Raw genomic sequence first — 21,967 nt, forward strand, 5'->3', positions numbered from 1 at the left:
GCTCGGCCACGTTGCCATCATCAGGGAGCTGTTTGTGAGTCTAGGCTTGACCATCAACTCAAACAAGTCCACTTTGGTGCCTACACAGAGGATAGAGTTTATCGGGGCAATGCTGGACTCCAACTGTGACAGCCCGTTTACCCCTGCACCGGTTCCAAGCCATAGTCTGGTCAAAAGTCTGCAAACCTTTCCGACCACTTCTGCTCGTACTTGCCTCACTCTCCTGGGGCACATGGCAGCATGCACCTTCGTCACGAGGCATGCAAGACTGCGCATGCGCCCGCTGCAGACCTGGCTCGCGTCAGTCTATCGGCCAGGCAGGGACGCCATAGACACAATCCTGACGATCCCACCGGATGTTCTAGGCTCCCTCGGCTGGTGGACGACGTCATCCCAAGTGTGTGCGGGCCTGCCGTTTCACACCCCCAGCCCTCCTTGTCCCTGACAACGGACGCGTCCTCGCTGGGCTGGGGTGCCCACCTGGGGCTCCTGCGCACACAAGGCCTCTGGTCACCACGGGAACTGACGCTCCACATCAATGTGCGTGAGCTGCGAGTGGTCCGATTGGCATGCTAAGTGTTTCAGCACCATTTACACGGCTGTTGTGTTGTGGTGTTCACAGACAACACAACGGCCATGTATTACATCAACAAGCAGGGCAGGACCCGGTCCTCCCCGCTGTGTCAGGAAGCAATACGCCTGTGGGACTTTTGTATAGCCCACTCCATACATCTAGTGGCCTCCTTTCTCCCGGGAATACGGAACATCCTCGCGGATCACCTGAGCAGATCCTTTCTATCCCACGAATGGTCCATCCGTCCGGACGTCCTTTATTCGATTTTCCGGAGGTGAGGATTTCCCCACATAGACCTGTTTGCATCCAGAATGAACAGGAAATGCCAGGTGTTCTGCTCTCTACAGGGTCGCTCCCCGGGCTCCCTGTCGGACGCGTTCCTGATTCTGTGGACGGGATGTCTCTGTTACGCCTTTCCACCCTTCCCTCTTGTCCACCGAGTCCTGATCAAACTCTGAAGAGACAGAGCCTGCCTCATCCTGATCGCTCCGGCTTGGCCGAGGCAGCCCTGGTACACCATGCTGCTTGACCTGTCCCTGGCAGACCCAATTCCCCTGCCTCTTTGGCCGGATCTGATCACACAAGACTTCGACAGGATGCACCATCCGGACCTGCAGTCCCTCCATCTGACTGCATGGCTCCTGACTGGTTAAGCCAGTTGGAGTTGCGCTGTTCTGCCACAGTACAGCAAGTGTTGCTGGGTAGCAGGAAGCCTTCCACGCGCTCGACCTACCTCGCGAAATGGAAGCGCTTCTGCCACTGGTGCAACCAGCACGGCCATTCTCCACATTCCGTATTAGTCCCCACTATTCTGGACTACGTGTGGTCTCTCAAGCAGCAGGGATTGGCGATCTCCTCTCTACGAGTACATCTGGTGGCTATTTACACCTTCCATCCGGGCGAGGCTGACAAGTCAGTTTTTTCCCACCCTATGATGTCAGGATTCCTCAAGGGCTTGGAGCGACTATACCCACAGGTCAAACGGCCTACCCCTACCTGGGACCTGAACCTTGTCTTAACCAGGCTCATGGGGCACCCTTTCGAACCTTTAGCCACATGCTTGCTGCTGTACCTGTCTTGGAAAGTGGATTTCCTAGTCGCTATCACCTCGGCTAGACAAGTCTCGGAGCTTCGGGCACTGACTGTGGACCCTCCATATACTGTGTTCCATAAGGACAAGGTACAGTTGCGACTACACCCAACATTCCTCCCTAAGGTCGTCTCCACCTTTCATGTTAACCAGGACATCTTCCTGCCAGTCTTTTGCCCAAAGCCGCATTCCTCGAGACAAGAGCAACAGCTCCATTCTTTAGATGTCCGAAGAGCTCTCGCCTTCTACATTGAGAGGACCAAGCCCTTCTGCTTCTCACCTCAATTATTTGTGGCAGTGGCGGAACGCATGAAGGGCATGGCAATCTCCTCCCAGCGTATTGCATCTTGGGTGACATCCTGCATTCGGACATGCTACGACTTGGCCCATGTTCCGACGGGTCTTCTTACCACCCATTCTACTCGGGCTCAAGCATCATCTGCCACGTTTTTGGCCCATGTTCCTATACAGGAAATCTGCCACGTGGCCACCTGGTCTTCCGTCCACACCTTTGCATCACACTATGCACTGGTCCAACAGGCTAGAGATGATGCCGCCTTTGGCGCAGCTGTTTTACATTCCGCAACGTCTCGCTCCGACCCCACCGCCTAGGTAAGGCTTGGGAATCACCTAATTGGAATGGATATGAGCAAGCACTCGAAGAAGAAAAGACAGTTACTCACCCTTGTAACTGTTGTTCTTCGAGATGTGTTGCTCATATCCATTCCGCACCCGCCCTCCTTCCCCACTGTCGGAGTAGCCGGCAAGAAGGAACTGAGGAGCGGATGGGCCGGCAGGGGTATATATCAGGCGCCATACCGGCGCCACTCCAGGGGGCGACCTGCCGGCCCACCGAGTGTTGCTAGGGTAAAAAAAGTCTCCGACGAACGTGCACGCGGCACGCGCACACCTAATTGGAATGGATATGAGCAACACATCTCGAAGAACAACAGTTACAAAGGTGAGTAACCGTCTTTTCTTACTGTCCAATTTAAAAACATGATGAAAAGTGACAGTGGTTCCATTGCCCTTTGTCTTACACCCAACCTTAATTTCAACTAATTGCTTAATTTTCCACCAGTTCTTACAGGGCTACAGGAGAGTTTATACATAATTTTATAATTGTGGTTATACTATCTGGAATTCTATATGATTTTACTACTTCCATAATTCGTCCCTCCAAACTGAATCAAATGCCTTTGTGAACTCAATGAAAACAGCAAATGTCTTCAATCCCTATTCTCACATTTTTTTTATGTCACCTGTTGGAGCGTGATTAGTGCAAAGTTGGTCTGGTCTGAAGCCACACTGTTCCTCACCTACTACTTCCTCTAAAACTGGCCTTAATCTATTGACAAGTTACTTTCATCATGACTTTTCCTGGTGCTGGTAATAAGCTTATGCCGCTATAATTATTTGGATTAGCAGGTTCTTCTTCGAGTGGCTGTTCATGTCCATTCAAAGTAGGTGCGCGCGTGCCGCGTGCACACCAGCTGGAATATTTTCCCCTAGCAGCGTCCATAGGGTTGGCCCGGGCGCCCCCTGGAGTGGCACCACCAAGGCACCCTATAAAGGGACCCACTGACCCTCTACTCCCTCAGTTCCTTCTTACCGCCAGTGACGGCTAGCTGGAACTTCTCTTGCATAGCAATCTGGAAGTGTCTTATCCATACCGTTTAGTTCATGTATTCAGTTATATTATAGTTAGTTAGATAGATCTTTGTATATAGTTTTTGTAGTTGGGGGGGTCCTCGCCCCCACAGTCTTCGTCACCCGCTGGGCCATGCCCGGGTCCCCAAGGTTCAAACTCTGCGAGGACTGCGGGAAATTCATACCCAAGAGTGACCCGCACTCTGTATGCTTGAGGTGCCTCGGAGAGAGCCACCAAAAGGACCGGTGCTCTATCTGTAGAGGCTTCCACCCTCCAACTCTTAAGGACAGAGCTCAAAGACTTAGAGTCCTCCTGATGGAGGCAACCCTGCGACCACCCTCGGACCCAGAGCCGGCCGAGGCGGGCCCCAGCACGTTGTCTTTGGTGCAGAGTGCCCCGGCACCGGCATCAGGACTTAGGGCCCAGCCCAGGTCCTCCAAGACCCGGCACCAGGTGGAGTCGGGTCATAGGAAGTTGGCCTCAGTGCAGCACTGCTCACCTTCGCCGATGCCCGCCAAGAGAAAGAAGCCGGTGAGGGATCAGTCTCCCCACCAGGACCTGAGGCCGACTCCACCCGTGGGGCTAAGCAGACAGGCTGGGCTACAGCCCCTGGTGGTTCCGTCGACTCCCGCACTGCAGAGAAGGCGGTCGAGTCCGGACCAGCCTAATTCTCCGGGCCTCAGTGGAGACATATGCCCCCTGTCGACGCCGGAGGCATTCAAGGCGGCCTGAGACCTGATGGGTCTCCCGGCACCGGCCTCCCCACATCGTAGGGAGTTGCCTACTGTGGTCCGCCCACCAATATAATCTAGAGGCAAGCCGGCCATGCTATCGCCTCCCTCCCCGCAATGAGCTGCGAAGGCGGCACCGGACCAGAGGAGAGGCTCCCCGTCGCCTCAGCACTGCTCACCATTGGCACCGGGCACTGCTTCCCCCAGGTCTTCATACTCAGAGACCTCAGACTCAGAGGCGGACTCCTATTGCTCCAGCAGGTCGCGGAGCAGGAGATCGGTGTTGGGGGTGAGCCATCAACGTTACCCGCAGTGGCAGCAACAATGGCAGCTGCCCTCGCAGTGGCCGTTTTGGACTCTCTGGGCCTACCATCAGTCGGTAGGCCAGGCGTTTGGCCCTCAGTCACTATCGGCTTCGGTGTCCTCGACGTCGGTGGCCCCGGTGCAGCTGCCTCCCCCACTGGCACCGTCGCTGGGCAGGGGTGTGCCATCGTCAAGTTCAGCACCCCCTAACCAGGCAGTGGCACCGGCAGCGGCTTTAGTTCGGGCTCTGCCGGCACCGCATGATACGCCAAGTCGCTCACTGGCGACCCCGGTACTGGCCACGGTGCCACATTTGGACTCTGAACTGGCACCACAACCTCAATACCATGTGCCTCAGGACCCCGAGGGGCCGCATGCCCCGGAGGAAGGGCAGCTCTATGTAATCTCTTTGTTGTCCTCCCCAGATGAGGCGATCTCGGGCACGGCTGCAGCTCCGGCCCTAAAGGACACTCAAATTCTCCAACAGTTGCTTCAGCGAACAGCGCAAAGCCTCGCAATCCAAGTGGAGGAGATCGAGGTGGATACGGACCCTGTAGTGGACATCCTGGCCCCCTCAGGGCCATCCAGGGTGGCCCTCCCGCTGATAAAGACGATAGCGGATATGTCCCGCACCCTATGGCAAACACCAGCCTCATTGGCCCCTACTGCCAAGAGGACGGAGCAGTGCTACTTCGTTCCTTCTAAAGGACACGAACACCTGTACACCCACCCTCCTCCGGACTCCCTGGTAGTAGATGCGGCTAACTAGCGGGAGCGTCAAGGGTTTCAGGGGTCAACACCAAAGAGCAGGGACGCAAAAAGACTTGAGCTCTTTGGAGGAAGGTGTACTCCACGGGGGGAGTCCAACTCCGCATTGCCCACCAACAGGCAATAGTAAGCCGATATGGCCACAACACGTGTTCGGCCATGTCGAAGTTCGCGGAGCTCCTTCCCCAGGACTCGAGATCAAAGTTTTCAGCCCTAGTGGAGGAGGGCAAACTGATCTCTCGAGCGTCCTTCCAGGCTGCCTTAGATGTGGCGGACTCAGCCTTGCACACCCTGGCCACGGGCCTGGTCATGCGGCGGGGCACCTGGCTCCAGGTCTCGGTCCTGCCCTATGAGGTCCAGCAGATGATTGAAGACCTCCCCTTCGAAGGGCAGATGTTGTTTTCTGAGAAAACGGACAAACGTCTCCATAGTTTAAAGGACTCGAGGGCCATGCTTCGCTCGATGGGCTCGCATACCCCCGCGACTCAGCGCAGACAATTTAGGCCTCAGGCGGCCCCTCGCCCATACCAGCCAGAGGCTCACCAGGAGCTGGGGCGCAGGTGGGGTAGAAATGACAGGAGGCGTCATCAGTGTCACCCCTCCGGCCAGGCATCTGACCAATTGAGACCACCATCTGGGCCTAGGCCCCTTATTTGATGGTATGGTCAAGGGCGACCTACCAGTCGAGACTCTGGATTCTCCCACCCCTACCATTGGGTAACGTCTGTCCCACTTCTACCGGGCCAGATCCCGAATTACGTCGGACAAATGGGTGCTCCGCATGGTAGAGAGGGGATATTCTATCCAGTTTTCCTCCCTCTCGCCCCACCAACCTCCCTCCTCGTCCCTTTTCAAGGACCCTTCTCATGAACAACTTCTGGTTCAGGAAGTGAAGTCCCTCATGAAGGCAGGGGCGGTGGAGGAAGTCCCGCGGGAGCTCAGGGGCAAAGGCCTCTACTCCCGGTATTTCCTCGTACTGAAGGCAAAAGGGGGCCCGAGACCCATCCTAGACTTGCGGCGGCTGAACAAGTTTGTGAGAGAACTCAAGTTCCGCATGGTCTCCCTGTCCTCGATCATCCTCTCCCTGGATCCAGGAGATTAGTATGCCGCCCTCGACTTAAAGGATGTCTATTTCCACATCGCCATAATTCCGCGGCACCGCCGGTACCTCAGGTTCGTCGTGGCCAGCGTCCATCTGCAGTTCACGGTGCTCCCGTTTGGCCTGTCAGCTGCTCCCAGGGTCCTCACAAAGTGCATTGCAGTCATGGCGGCCTTCCTGCGCAGGCGTGACATCCAGGTATTCCCCTACCTAGTTGACTGGCTCATAAAGGGCCGCTCCAAGGAGCAGGTAGAGACCCAGGTGCTGTTCATCAGGCGGACCTTTCTCGATCTGGGCCTCCTCTTGAACGTTGCCAAATCCACCCTGTCTCTGACGCAGTGCATAGAGTTCATAGGAGTGGTTCTGGACTCCACACACGCCAAAGCGTATGTGCCGGAGTCCAGGTTCCGTGCAATTTCCGAGCTCATCCTCGGACTGCACCGCACCCCGGTTACCATGGCACGAGTTTGCCTCCGGCTGTTGGGCCACATGGCAGCATGCACCTATGTGGTGGTCCACACCAGACTCCGGCTTCGCCCCCTCCAGTCCTGGTTGGCGACGGTTTATCGCCCGGTCAGGGACCCCCTGGACTCAGTGGTGTCCGTTACCCGCTTGGTGCTGAGCTCGCTATGGTGATGGCTCGACCTGTGAGAAATCTGCATGGGTATTCCCTTTGCTCCAAAGCCCTCCCTCTCCCTGGTGACAGACGCCTCGGATCGAGGTTGGGGAACGCACCTGGGACGCCTCACGACGCAGGGCTTGTGGTCGCTGGAGGACCTCGAGTTGCATATCAATGTCAGGGAGCTGAGAGCGGTCCGCCTGGCGTGTTTGACCTTCCGGTCCCACCTGGCCGGCAGGTGTGTTTCAGTCCTTTCAGACAACACGGCAGCAGTCTTTTATATCAACAAATGGGGATGCACGCTTCTCTCCCCTCTACAGGGAAGCCCTCGCGCTGTGGGATTTCTGCGTCCACAATGCCACTCACCTGACAGCGTTCTATCTTCCGGGGGAGCAGACCGGTTCGGCGGACACCCTCAGGCACTCATTCCAGGGTCACAAGTGGTCCCTCCAATGGGACGTGGTGCGCTCAATTTTCCAGCTCTGGGGCTTTCCCTGGTTAGACCTGTTTGCCTCAAGGGAAAATAGGAAGTGCCGACGGTTTTGCTCCCTTCTGGGCTGCAGTCGGGGGCTCTGTCGGACGCCTTCCTTCAGCCATGGGAGGAGGGCCTGCTCTATGCCTTTCCTCTGATCCCCCTGATACACAGGCTGCTTTTAAAGATTCGCAGGGATTGCGCCAGGGTAATCCTGATAGCTCCGGTGTGGCTGTGCCAGCATTGGTACACTTCACTCCTGCACATGTCCGTTCAGGCGCCCCTGACACCGCCCGTACTCTGGACCTGATCATGCAGAACCGGAGCTCCCTCCGCCATCCGAACCTCGAGTCACTTCACCTCACAGCCTGAATGCTCCGAGGCTGAACCCGGTGGAGTTGCAGTGTTCCCAGCAGGTCAGGCAGGTGCTGCTGGGTAGCAGGAAACCGTCAGCTAGGGCCACCTACCTGGCTAAATGGAAGCGCTTCTCCATCTGGTCGAGTCAGCGGGGTCATGACCTGCTGGAGGTTCCAATTCCTGCTGTCCTTGACTATTTGCCTCACCTAAGACAACTGGGCCTCTCCCTTTCCTCCATTCGCGTACACTTGGCAGCCATAGCCGCCTTTCATCCGGGAGAGAGGGGTACCTCAGTGTTTGCGAACCCACTGGTTGGGCCTTTCGTCAAGGGTATGAACAGGCTCTTCCTGCATGCGTGTCAGCCAACCCCTGCTTGGGACCTGAATCTGGTCCTCTCTGTCCTCTCGGGGCCTCCCTTTGAGCCTCTGGCCTCGTGCTCCCTGCTGTACCTGTCATACAAGACCGCCTTCCTGGTGGCCATCACCTCCGCCCGACGGGTGTCGGAGCTTCAAGCGTTAACATCTGAGCCCCCGTACACAGTCTTCTACAAGGACAAGGTCCAACTTAGACCTCATCCGGCTTTCCTACCCAAGGTCGTTTCACAGTTCCACATGGGCCAAGATATCTTTTTGCCAGTGTTTTACCCGAAATCACACGCCTCCAGCGAGGAGCGGCGGCTACACTCCCTGGATGTCCGCAGGGCTTTGGCTTTTTACATAGAGTGTACCAAGCCGTTCAGACGCTCAACCCAGCTCTTCGTCGCAGTGGCAGAGAGGATGAAGGGGCTCCCGGTCTCCTCTCAGCGAATCTCTTCGTGGATCGCGACCTGCATCCGAGAATGCTACCGTGTGGCGAATACCCCTGTTCCTCTGGTCACGGCCCGCTCCACTAGGGCTCAGGCCTCCTCGACACCATTCCTGGCTCAGTTTCCAACTCAGGAGATTTGTAGAGCGGCTGCGTGGTCCTCCATCCACACGTTTTCATCTCAATATGCCATCACGCACCAGGCTAGGGATGATGCAGCCTTCGGTCGCGTAGTACTCCCGTCAGCAGTGGTCTCCGACTCTGGTTAGGCTTGTGAGTCACCTACTTTGAATGGACGTGAACAACCACTCGAAGAAGGAAAAACGGTTACCCACCTTTAAGTAACTGTTGTTCTTTGAGATGTGTTGTTCATGTCCATTCCAACACCCACCCTCCTGCCCCTCTGTCGGAGTGCCGGCAAGAAGGAACTGAGGGGGTGGCGGGTCGGTGGGCCCCTTGGGGACGCTGCTAGGGGAAAATCTTCTGGCTGGCGTGCACGCGGCGCTCGCATACCTACTTTGAATGGACATGAACAACATATCTCGAAGAACAACAGTTACTAAAAGGTGAGTAACTGTTTTATCTCCGTTCTTTAGGATTGGTACAACTATTGCCTTTAGCTAGTCATTTGGTACTACCTCTTGCTCCCATGCCTTCTTATATATATTTTCCTAATGTTTTGATAGTACTTGTCTTGCCAGCTTTCAGCAGCTCATCTGGTATATTGTCAGGATTTGTTTCCTGTTTAACAGTACCCTTTCTCACTGCTTGTATCATTGACCTGACTGTGCTTCCGTATAATTGAACATGTTTGTATATCATTTTCGTAGTTCGTTTTCTTGAGGCTCCATAACAATAGGACATATCTTCTTTCCAGAAATTTTGCTTGTCCAATCTTTGTGATTTCTCCACTGCTTTGCGTAATGCTTTTACTGCTTCTGCTTTCCCAGCTGTCTTGGCTTGTTTACATTTATCCCTGGAATGTTCTTATTTTGTTGCTTGTCCAGCTCTTTCTTGTTTTACCAGAATATCAGCTTTGCTTTTTTAAAAAAAGTTTCGATCATATTTGTGAAGAAAACTTCAAAACATGACCCTATTATACTAGATGCAGAATATCTGCCTGCATTTGCAGCAAGCCTGAAATAGTAACTCTGAGACATGAATTGTCGTATTCATTTTTGTGGATGCTAGCTAACTCAGATTGCAGCGATGATACTGTAAATGTCAGTGTCGTTAACTGTTTGGAGACTCAAAGCATTTAAGAAAGGAGTGGAAATATCATATTATAAAGATGTAAAGTAGCTTTTCCCAAAGTGTGACAGACGCCTCCTGGGGTGGCATGGGGTGTGGAAGATAAATTAAGAGGTAGCCATTTAACACCACATGATGAGGTTGTAGTGGTATACAATTATGTTAATTTAGCAGAACATGAAAGGCAGGCAGAGGCTTGGCTTTCAAAAGTTTTGGAAATGCTGTCTTACCTTTCCACCCATGCTTTTTCTTTCAATGCCATCAGAGCATCTTTTACAGTGTATTATCACACCTTCAAATTATGAGATTCCTATCAAGTAATCAGTCTTGTGTTGCTATAGGAACCACTCTTGTTTTCATACATTACCAAATTAAAACCAACCTTCCTTTTAGTCTTTTTGTTATCTAATTTTCCAAGGTACAGCCCTGTACCATTTGTATGCCAAGGACGTCTTGTGCTAAAGTACAATAAACTTTTTCATTTAAAGCAATAATAAAGTATATGTTCAGTAAAGAAGTCTGGAACTTAAAGGAAGATGTTTATACATTTGCAGTATTGCATGTGGATATTTAGTAAAGAACATATACTAAACTACTCAGGAAAGTTGCAAGTTCATATTTTTGTTTAAGGCAAATTTTGATATGTGAAACCTTTTCTCTGGTGTTCTAAATCTCTTCTAGCGCCATAAATAAATTCTTTCTCTCTCTCAAATCTAGGAGAGAGAGAGAAATTTTCTAAAATCGGGCACCATCTAGTTACAGGTGTAAAAGATTACACGGTAGCAGGCTTTTGTTTTTGGAATAAAAATATTATAGTGAATCAGCAGGCACCAAGCCAAGTTACAGTATTCACTGGCGCAACTAATAGACAAATTTATTATAATTTAATGTAGATGGTGGATAGAGATGGTTAGATTGTAATTGAAGCCAAGTGAATAATTCCAATGAATAATTAATTCAATGAATTTTGCCTATTTTCTACTCAGAAAATATTTCCAATTTTTTATTTTTTCATTTATGGTTGTTTCTAATTTTTCTATAGTCAAAAGAAGAAAGGGTTTCTTTGTTATTTAAGTGAATTGTGTTTTTCTAGTTTCTATGAAAATGATGACACCTCTTACTCACCTCCACTGAGTGCATGTGTGCATATCCCTCTTCAGAGCTCCTTGAAGTCAATGGGTTTCTGTGAGTGGGAGTCCTGCCTCCATGGGAATCTGTGTAAAGGCCGGGGTGCATCTGTGCAGAATCAAATACAGGTTCAGGGTCTTCAGTATTTCCATTCTACTGCAGGTATTCTCTGTGTTTAGCAAATGTCAAACTTTTAATGTGATGCCTCCTTTAAAGGAAGAACTAACTGTTCAACTAATAAGATCTCAACTTAAAAAAACCTGGGTTCACTCACTGACCCACAAGTCTGACTTGAGGCTGAAAAAGAAAATACTTTGTAGACAATGAAAATGAATATTTTACTTGGAATTATATCTGCAGAGTTATACCTATATTACATGCATAAAGTAATAAAAATACATAAAGAGTGTCTCTCTCCTTTTCTTGTTAAATGCCACTGAATGGTTGCAGCATTCTACATTTCAGGAGAGCGCATATAAAAATTTAGCCATGCGCATGCTTTTCAAAGACAAGTAATCTTCCCTATGCACAGTCTGAGTAAATGATCTATGTAAGGATTTGGGGAATGCTTCAGTCAGGCCATGGAGTAGCAGCAACACAGCCTCAGGGTTGCAGTAGTTTCTGTGGTGAGTGGCCCCCCAGAACCCTTATAGATCGTACTAGAAAATTCCTGTGTTCAGATTCTCCCCTCACTTTAGGACAAACTGAATCCCTGCACATGGTTCAGAGCCCTTTCTTGGATTCCCTCCATCTACCTTCTCTTGCACAGCTCCCTGCACTCTGTTTCAGTTCTGCTGCCCTTGTGACAGCATTTCCCACCTTCAAAGGCTTAGATACCCTTAAATCATGACCCCTGCCCCCTTGAACCTCTAAATATACTAATTTATATATCTTCTCCACCTCCATTACAACCCCAGGCCAGTCCCTTGCACCCTACAGTGTATGTACTCTGGTATAGATTTTCATAACATGAGACTTCCTCTCTCTTCTTACCGTGAAATACTTTTAAATGTCAATGTTAACTGTCATCAGCATATGAGTTAGCAGCACCCCTGGAAACAAAATGGGACAGTTGACATCTCAGAGGTATTGTTTCAGGCTCTTTGCAAACTCAAGTAAACATTCCTGTCTTGAGTACATCATGGTCATGTTTTTAAGTTGTTTTCACAACCATAGCCACTGGAAACTTAAGTAAAAATAAAATGAAAGCTAAAACTCTGGAGAAAAATTGTGAGGTCTCTCCATGTTTCCCTCAGCTAGCCCTTTCCAACCTCATTGAAATAAATCAACTTGCGGAAGGAGTGTAAGCTGGGACAGAATTTGGCCAATAGCTTATATGACTTGTTGGTTCTGTGGGTCTGAACCTCAGAATTCGGGTCAGCCACAGAATTCTTAATACAGTGAAGAGCGGAAAAGGAAGTGGATTATGATGATCCACTCTCTGTGCTCCCTTCTCTGTCAGGAGCAGATTTGGGAGGTGAGGGACATCTGTGGGGCACTCTTCCAGTTGCCACAGAATCTGCACTTTCACGTCATATCAGAACGTATAGCAGAACAACCCAGTGGAGTTACAGAGTAGGGCTGGGACAATAATGAATTTTTCAATTCACTGGTAGTTTCTAAAACATTAATGGGGAAAACACTTTTGGTTCAAACTGAAAATGAAATTTTTTGCTAATTGAAAAGTTGAAAAGATCTAATTGTACATCAAACAAAACAAGTTTTGTTTCAATTTCAAGCATTGTTCATGTTTTTTATTGTTGTTTAATAAAATTGAAGGAAACTCCAGAATAAAAAGTTGTTTTGAACCAAGAATCAAAATACTTTGTTTAGAAAATGTCCATGAAAAGTTTTGATTTTTGGGGAATTTCTAAATTTTTTTCTGGCTGAAACAATTAGGTGAAACTTGCATGAATTCACAAAACTTTTCAGCATTGCTGAATCTGCATTTTTCACAGAAAGAAAAGTTTTGACTGAAAATTTTCTCCCAGCTCTACTACTGACCTCTAAGAATTCGGCCAGCACTTATGGAAAAGAGCTTGACTTTTCCCATCACGTAGTTTTTTTATACAAACTTTGGAGGGAGGAGTATCTAAATTTAGCAGCAGCACAAAACTAGTTGTAGTTAGTTTAGTTTGTTAGAAATGGGACACAATTTTGTTTCAACAAAGAGTTGCATTGTAATGTTTATGATGGAAATATATAGGCTATTTTAGTGACAGTGTTCCTCTTGAACAACCTTAAAGCATTTAACTGCTTAATGACTTGCTTAGAATTAATTTTTAAAAGCGAATGATTTTAATAGTATGGTATGTGAACAATAGTGTAATCCACTCAGCAGTCTGGCTTATATTTTCATTGATTTTATATTAATATTGGAGCAGAGACAGTAATTTTTAGTGCCCTTACAGCTGTGAAAACATACCTATTGCGAAAACAGACTAAACTGTACCAAAGAGTTTGCTATGCCAACAATATTTAGTACTTCATTGTAGGACCTCTGTTTTAAACATCTGTCCCTCATTTAGTATATTTTAAATGCAGAATTTTTAATGTGGGCAAAAATATAACTGTTTATAATAAGATGCTGTCTCTGCTACTGCGGAAAAAAGCAGCACAGTTAAATTTCTATGAGAGAAATATTTTTAAATAATTTATAGGATTTGGGTCATTGTCCTTATAACTCCCAAAAAAGTAGAGAGTCATCCTATTGAAATTACTGAGGCTTGTGCACTTCCTAAAAAGACGTTTATAAGAATATTAATGTGGCTGATAGGGGAATTTTCCTAAAGTAAATGTGGAAGAAGTAGAGAAACCTAAAAACGGAGAATGCCTATGTGGCCTCTAGCTTCTACTGAACATCCTGCATAGAGTGATAGGTGTTCAGTTGAGGAGAGGGAAATGCTGTAGACAAAAGTTGTGTGAAGTAAATGAGAAGAATTAAGAATGCAGTGTTGTTGTAGCCATGTCAGCCCCACGATATTAGAAAGAGAAGGTGGGTGAGGTAATATCTTTCACATTGCTACAATGATTAACACCCCCCACAACACACCTTTCAAGATTCATGAGTCCTACAAATGCCTATCTCAACATGTGGCATACCTCAGCCAGTGTGTTTAATGCCTCAACAGCAACTATGTGGGTGAAATCAGACAATCACTACGCTCTGGAATGAAGTCACACATGGAAATGATAAAAGACAAAAACACCACATCATCTGTGGGTGAATACTTTCCACAAAGCAATCAGTTTATATCTCACCTATCAGTCCTCATCCTCAAAGAAAACCTGTACAACACTTTCAAAAGACAAGCCTGGGAGCTTAAATTCATAACTTTGGTAAACACTAAAAGTCATGGACTGAATTGAGACATTGAATTTATGGTTTATTACAACGATCTATAATCCACTAACCCAACCATCCCCTGTCTGCTCTCTCCCACACTTTTCCTTTCCTCCCTATGACTGTAGGGGTTAACAGGGCAGTTCACCTTGAATGGTCCCTTGAAATATGTCAACTGCTTACGCTAAATAATCTGTTCCATCTTGTATTTACCTGTGACACTCTGATTAAGTTTCCCAGCCCTGAAGAAGAGCTCTGTGTAAGCTGGAAAGCTTGTCTCTCTCACCCGGAGAAGTTAGTTGGTCCAGTAAAAGATATTATCTGTCTAGGAATTAATAAGTCAGTTTTAGAATACAGACATCAAGAGACAAATTGTAAATGGCTGTGTACTGTACTCACATTCCCAGAAAACAGATATATAGCCAAACTGCAGCTGGAACACACAGTGGAGGATGTGTGCCTGGCTCCTGTGAATGTGAAGGACCCATGCAACGGGAAAGCTGAAAGAACATACTGGTATATAAGAAGTGAAGGGAGATCTGTTTGTATGTGTGTGGCTGTCTACATCAATGAGCACTATGTCTACAATCTAATCTCTTTTATAGTTTATATCAGTAGTAGTTCTTATCATTATTAACAGGAAGCACCTTAACGTATTTGAAATTTCAAAGCTTTTTTATACAGGCAAAGGAAATCACTAGTACATAGATGTGCTACTATGAGTGGTACGTTTTGCTTTTGCATTTGGTTTGGATGTGCCTTTGCTAAATGCTGCATATTCCAGGGTTCATTTTTCATATTTCTTTTACCCTTTGTTTGACATGCTTTGTGAAATTCTTCCTGTCAATTCTCCAATTATTTCTTCTCCATCTTCCCCTTTCTTTAGATGAATGGATGTGAGATTTGTGACATACACACCAGGCCTTCTTACACCATTAGGATGAGGACAATAAAAGTAACTATATAGGGGGACTGACGCTCTTGCATATTAGTTATGATTGGCTGTCACTGCGTCAAGGCCGCAATGTATGCTAGTCATTGCTTACTAATGTTCTCTTTTAATAATCGAGTCAGACCACAGATTGTTCTGTTATCTCTGCTCAAGCTGCATTATGGCACAGACCAGAATGGAAAAAAGCAGGATTTCATGAAAAAAAAAAAAAAAAGTCCATGCATTCACAGTACAAAGTCAAGGAAGATCACCACTAGTTAATTTTTTCCATGGACTCTGTAGCCTTGCAAAGATTTTTCACAAAAGAGAAGCAGGACATAATTTTATTGAATTGAGTCCTTGCAGACTGAATTGCATTTGCTCTTTTATGTTTGAATACCTCTTCACACTGCATATTTAAGCCACCCTCTTGTCTTGTGTTGGTTTTTTGGTTTGTTTTTGTTTTTTTGTTTAATAGAATCATGTTTTGCTTTTAATTGTGTGAGCAGATAAAATGAAATACACAAATCAGTGTGTAAGTTTAGGCTTATCAAAAATAATGCAATGTTTGTATAAACTGCAGTTTTTAAAATGTGGTTATTATCTTTTATTTTCTGTATTTAATTACATTTTCTAGATACTATTTTTGCTATATACTATTAAACACTCTATATTAAAAGAACATTAATGTCATCAAGCCAAATACTTAGAAGTTCGGAAATGCAGAAATATTAAGGTTGCCCAGGCATCGAATAAAAACATTTCAACCCTTTACTTCCCAGTACGTGAGAAACTAATATTGTCCCACACCCAAGGATAAAACAAAACACAGAATAATAATAAAAAAGCCTTGAACCTATATATTGTGGCAAATTTCTTTGAACCTGAATCCTTGGTACATATATTGCATGTGCATTTCTTTTTCATTAGGCCTGCTTTCCATCCACTAATTCTACTACTCAAGCTGATGGGAACTGCAGGCATTCAGCGCCTTTGAAAATCCGGTCACTTTTTGTAAGTACTGAGTATCTGTGATTCTCACTGACCTCAAAGGGGTTTGTGGGTGAAAATCAGTCCATTGATAAGGGAGCTCAGACGTAAATCCTGTCCACTGCAGAGATTCTGTGGAAAGTTTCTCACAGGAGTATTCATCCTTCAGATAGATCGTAGTGTAAAATTGCTTGATTGGTTGCCTTTCAGAGCCAAGTGTTCACGAACAAGGTATTGTAAATGATCCATCACACAAATGAAAGTAGTAACTTAGAGGCTTTTGTGAACTTGTTATTGCTGTTTCAGTTTCGCTACATGGTCAGTGGATATCTGGTCTCTGAAGCAAATCTGTAATTATGTTCAGTGCAGTGTCTGTGCTTTAAGTAAAGACCTTCATGTAGGTTTTCTCAGTGATATTACAAGAAATGTGAGAGAAATCATGCTCTTCTTGGCTGACATTCACATGTCAGAGTGTGCAGATTAATTAGGAGCTTGTGGTTATATAAAAATGGACCTAAGATAATCAAAGGAAATTATTCTTTTTACTATAATTGATCAAATTAATTAATGAAAATAGTTTTGAGAATAAGCAAATGTATTACATTTTAAAGGCACATTATACCATTGACTACGCCACTGATGCTGCTGAAAGTTTTATTGTACTGCTAAAAGTTTTATTGTGCTAAAAATAGAGTGGATTTGATATTAAATTAAAAATGTGATAAAACACTGCTTGTGAAGTACCAAGTATACCGTTGGTGCTAGATAAATAAAAACTAGGGCTCTCTATCTGTCACGGGGGTCGCAGAAGTCACAGATTCCGTGACTTTCTGCGATCTCTATGACTTCTGCAGGGGCCAATGTAGCTAATCCCAGGGCCACCCAAGCAGCTGGCTCCAGGGCCAGCTGCTCAGGTGTCCCCCAAAACAGCTGCATGAAGCACTGCTGGAGTGGTGTCATAAACAGATAGCTAAGGGTTAAGGTCTCTTTCACCTGGAAAGGAGTAACCTGAAACACCTGACCAGAGGACCAATCAGGAAACAAGACGTTTTCAAATCTGGGTGGAGGGAAGTTTTGTGTGTGAGTTCTTTGTTCTTTGTCTTGTGTCTGTGCCCTCTCGGCTATGAGAGTGATTTTTCTATCTCCAGCTTTCTAATCTTCTGTTTCCAAGTTGTAAGTACAAAGATAGGAAGACCATAGGTTTATATTGTTTTCTTTTGTATTTACATGTGTATTTGCTGGACTGTGTTAAATTGTATTCTTTTTGGATAAGGCTGTTTATTCATTTTTTTCTTTTAAGCAAATGACCCTGTATTTGTCACCTTAATACAGAGAGACCATTTTTATGTATTTTTCTTTCTTCTTATAAAGCTTTCTTTTTTAGACCTTTTGGAGTTTTTCTTTAGTGGGAATTTCAGGGAATTAAGTCTGCAACTCACCAGGGAATTGGTGGGAGGAAGAAGTCAGGGGGAAAATCTCTTTGTGTTAGATTTACTAAGCCTGACTTTGCATACCCTCTGGATGAAGAGGGAAGTACTTGTGTTTCCAGGACTGGAAACGGGGAGGGTGGAGTCCCTCTGTTTAGATTCACGGAGCTTGCTTCTGTGTATCTCTCCAGGAACCCAGGGAGGGAACACCTGGAAGGGAGAAGGGGGGGGGAATGGTTTATTCCCCTTTGTTGTAAGACTCAAGGAATTTGGGTCTTTGGGGTCCCCAGGGAAGGTTGTTGGGGGGACCAGAGTGCCCCAAAACACTCTAATTTTTTGGGTGGTGGCAGCTTTACCAGGTCCAAGCTGGTAACTAAGCTTGGAGGTTTTCATGCTAACACCCATATTTTGGATGCTAAGGTCCAAATCTGGGAAAAATGTTATGACATGGTGTGCAGCGTTGTGGGAAAGATAGAATCCAGAAGCCAGTAGGAATATTATATTTTTCTTTTCTCTGCTAGGGGCTTTTAAGCAAAGAGGGTTTGGTTTTAAAAGGAACCAGAGAGAATTTTTTTTTCTGTTCTCTCCTGGCAGTAGCTTGCATATTAAGTAAGGAACCATTAAGCTGTGACAAACGGGTCTTTTGTCAGACAATAGCACTCCCATTGAGGGTCAAGTATCCAGCAATACACATGCAAATAAAGTGGTTTTTCTGGTTTACTTTACATTTACAAGATTAGCTAGAGGAAGAAAGGCAAAAAGGCATTGTTGCTAGGCAGATCCCAGGAGGCAACAGAGAAGCTGCAGTTCAGACAATAAACACCAGAGGGCGCCTCAGCACAAGAAAGCAGAAAACATGAGTTCCAAGGAAAGCCTAAGGCAGGAGCGAGCACGGCAACAAGCCATAGACAAAGAAAATGAACATAAGAGACGGATAGAACTAATTAATGCAGAAATAGCCAAGGAAGAGGCAACCCACAAAAGAAAACAACAAGAAAAAGAGGCGGCTCACAGAAGGAAACAAGAAGAAGAAGAAATGGCCCACCGCCGAGAAATGGAAAAACAACAAAAAGAAAGTGAAGAGAGGGAAAAACAGAGAAAACATGAACTGGACTTAGAACAGGCTAGGCAGCATGTTCCAGCCAATCCTAACAACCCTCCCCCTATTATGGTTCCACATCCCAAGAAATTTCCCACCTACAAGGCAGGTGATGACACTGAGGCCTTCTTAGAAAATTTTGAAAGAGCCTGTCTTGGGTACAGCATCCCTGAAGACCAGTACATGGTAGAATTGAGGCCACAGCTCAGTGGACCTTTAGCAGAGGTGGCGGCTGAAATGCCTAAGAAGAAAATGAACGACTATAAACTTTTTCAAACCAAGGCTAGATACAGAATGGGGATAACCCCGGATCATGCCCGTCGGCATTTCAGAACCCAAAAGTGGAAACCAGATGTGTCATTTCCCAAACACGCCTACTATGCTGGAAAGAATTATGAGGCCTGGATATCAGGAAATAATGTTAAATCCTTGGACGAACTGCACCTCCTCATACAAATGGAGCAGTTCTTGGATGGTGTTCCTGAGGACATAACACGGTACATACAAGATGGAAAACCCAAAAATCTCACTGAGGGGGAGATTGGAGCCAGATGGATGGAAGTGGCAGAAAGCAAGAAAGCTACTCTCAAGGGGAGCGAATACCCCAGAGGGCACACCGACAATAGACCCTACAACCGAGGGCAGCCAAAGACCCCACCTACAACCCACGGAAAGCCACAGACACAGTATTCTTCCACCTCACCAGTCTCCAGTAACTCACCTCGACCCAGTGACCAGTCAGATGGAAGATGCTTTAAATGTAATGAACTGGGACATATCAAGGCCAACTGTCCAAAGAACGCCATCCGAGTGCAGTTCATTACACCACCCTCACACCAAAGATCCCCAGGCCCAGATGCCTCTCAAATACCCTTGGAGCGAAGGGAAAATTTGAGAGTGGGCGGAAAGAAGGTTACTGCGTGGAGAGACACAGGGGCACAAGTGTCAGCTATCCACCAATCCTTCATCGACCCCAAATTCATCAACCCAAAGGCCCAGGTGACAATTTACCCCTTCATGTCACAAGCTGTAGACTTGCCTACAGCTAAACTGCCTGTCCAGTACAAAGGCTGGTCAGGAATGTGGACTTTTGCAGTCTATGACAATTATTCCATCCCCATGCTACTGGGGGAAGACTTGGCCAACCAGGTGAAGCGGGCCAAGAGAGTGGGAATGGTTACACGTAGCCAAACCAGGCAAGCTTCCAGACCCATTCCTGTTCCTGAGCCATCCACAGGCGCCCCGTCTGTGTTACCAGAGACCCAGACAGAGGTAGTGGACCCAGATTCCATGCCAACCACTGAAACAGCCACAGCACCTCCAGTCCCAGGCCCGGAACTGGAACAGCAACCAGCACCAGCAATTGCAACCACATCTTCAAACTCAACGCCAGTGGGCGCCAGCGAGCCAGAACTGGCAGAAGCAACAGACAGCCGTACCCAAAAGGCTCAGCCAGAGCCTGAAATACCCTCAGGTGCACCAGCGGAGAGCGGTTCACCAGCAACGGAAACCACTCCATCACCTACATCACTTCCAGAGGGACCAAGCCCAAGTCCCCAGTCTGAGGAAGAACTGGTGACCCCAGCCTCAAGGGAACATTTCCAGACTGAGCAGGAAGCGGATGACAGCCTTCAGAAAGCTTGGGCGGCGGCACAGAGCACCCCACCGCCTGTCAGCTCTTCTAATTGATCCCGGTTTGTTATAGACCAAGGACTTTTATACAAGGAGATTCTTTCTGGTGGACACTGGGAAGAATGGCAGCCGCAAAAACAGTTGGTGGTTCCAACTAAGTACCAGGGGAAGCTCTTAAGCTTAGCCCATGATCATCCCAGTGGCCATGCTGGGGTGAACAGAACCAAGGACCGGTTGGGGAAGTCCTTCCACTGGGAGGGGATGGGCAAGGACATTGCCAAGTATGTCCGGTCTTGTGAGGTATGCCAAAGAGTGGGAAAACCCCAAGACCAGGTCAAGGCCCCTCTCCAGCCACTCCCCATAATTGAGGTCCCATTTCAGCGAGTAGCTGTGGATATTCTGGGTCCTTTCCCAAAAAAGACGCCCAGAGGAAAGCAGTACGTACTGACTTTCGTGGACTTTGCTACCAGATGGCCGGAAGCAGTAGCTCTAGGCAACACCAGGGCTAAGACTGTGTGCCTGGCCCTAACAGACATTTTTGCCAGGTTAGGTTGGCCCTCCGACATCCTTACAGATTCAGGATCTAATTTCCTGGCAGGGACCATGCAAAAACTGTGGGAAACTCATGGAGTGAACCACTTGGTTGCCACCCCATACCACCATCAAACCAATGGCCTGGTGGAAAGGTTTAGTGGAACTTTGGGGGCCATGATACGTAAATTTGTCAAAGAACACTCCAGTAATTGGGACCTAGTGTTGCAGCATTTGCTGTTTGCCTACAGGGCTGTACCACATCCCAGTTTAGGGTTTTCACCATTTGAACTTGTGTATGGCCACGAGGTTAAGGGGCCATTACAGTTGGTGAAGCAGCAATGGGAGGGGTTTACGCCTTCTCCAGGAACTAACATTCTGGACTTTGTAAGCAACCTACAAAGCACCCTCCGACACTCTTTAGCCCTTGCTAAAGAAAACCTAAAGGATGCTCAGGAAGAGCAAAAGGCCTGGTATGACAAACATACCAGAGAGTGTTCCTTCAAGGTAGGAGACCAGGTTATGGTCTTGAAGGCGCAACAGGCCCATAAGATGGACACATCCTGGGAAGGGCCGTTCACAGTCCAAGAGCGCCTGGGAACTGTGAACTACCTCATAGCATTTCCCAATTCCTCACTAAAGCCCAGAGTGTACCATGTTAATTCTCTCAAGCCTTTCTATTCCAGAGACTTACAGGTTTGTCAGTTTACAGTCCAGGGAGATGATGCTGAGTGGCCTGAAGGTGTCTACTACGACGGGAAAAAAGACGGTGGTGTGGAAGAGGTGAACCTCTCAACCACCCTGGAACGTCTGCAGTGGCGACAAATCAAAGAGCTGTGCACTAGCTTCGCCCCATTGTTCTCAACCACCCCAGGACGGACTGAACGGGCATACCACTCCATTGACACAGGTAATGCTCACCCAATTAGAACCCCACCCTACCGGGTGTCTCCTCATGCCCAAGCTGCTATAGAACGGGAGATCCAGAACATGCTACAGATGGGTATAATCCGCTCATCTACCAGTGCATGGGCATCTCCAGTGGTTCTGGTACCCAAACCAGATGGGGAAATATGCTTTTGCGTGGACTACCATAAGCTAAATGCGGTAACTCGTCCGGACAACTATCCAATGCCACGCACCGATGAGCTATTGGAGAAGTTGGGA

At 47.4% G+C, this 21,967-nt stretch overlaps 1 protein-coding gene across 4 annotated transcripts in view; it reads left to right on the forward strand.

Moving 5' to 3' along the window:
• BMPR1B (bone morphogenetic protein receptor type 1B) overlaps nucleotides 1-21,967 on the forward strand; it is a 403,289-nt gene that overhangs the window by 225,121 nt on the left and 156,201 nt on the right. Inside the window, exon 3 of one of the 4 annotated variants that reach the window (XM_050944053.1) lies at nucleotides 16,052-16,135. The exons of the other annotated variants lie outside the window; for them this stretch is intronic. The gene's annotated coding sequence lies outside the window, so the exon portion shown is untranslated. The remainder of the gene's footprint in view (nucleotides 1-16,051; nucleotides 16,136-21,967) is intronic. 4 annotated transcript variants of the gene reach the window in all.

Source organism: Gopherus flavomarginatus, chromosome 3 (genome assembly GCF_025201925.1).
Source record: "Gopherus flavomarginatus isolate rGopFla2 chromosome 3, rGopFla2.mat.asm, whole genome shotgun sequence".
In the NCBI taxonomy this organism is placed as follows: Eukaryota; Metazoa; Chordata; order Testudines; family Testudinidae; genus Gopherus; species Gopherus flavomarginatus.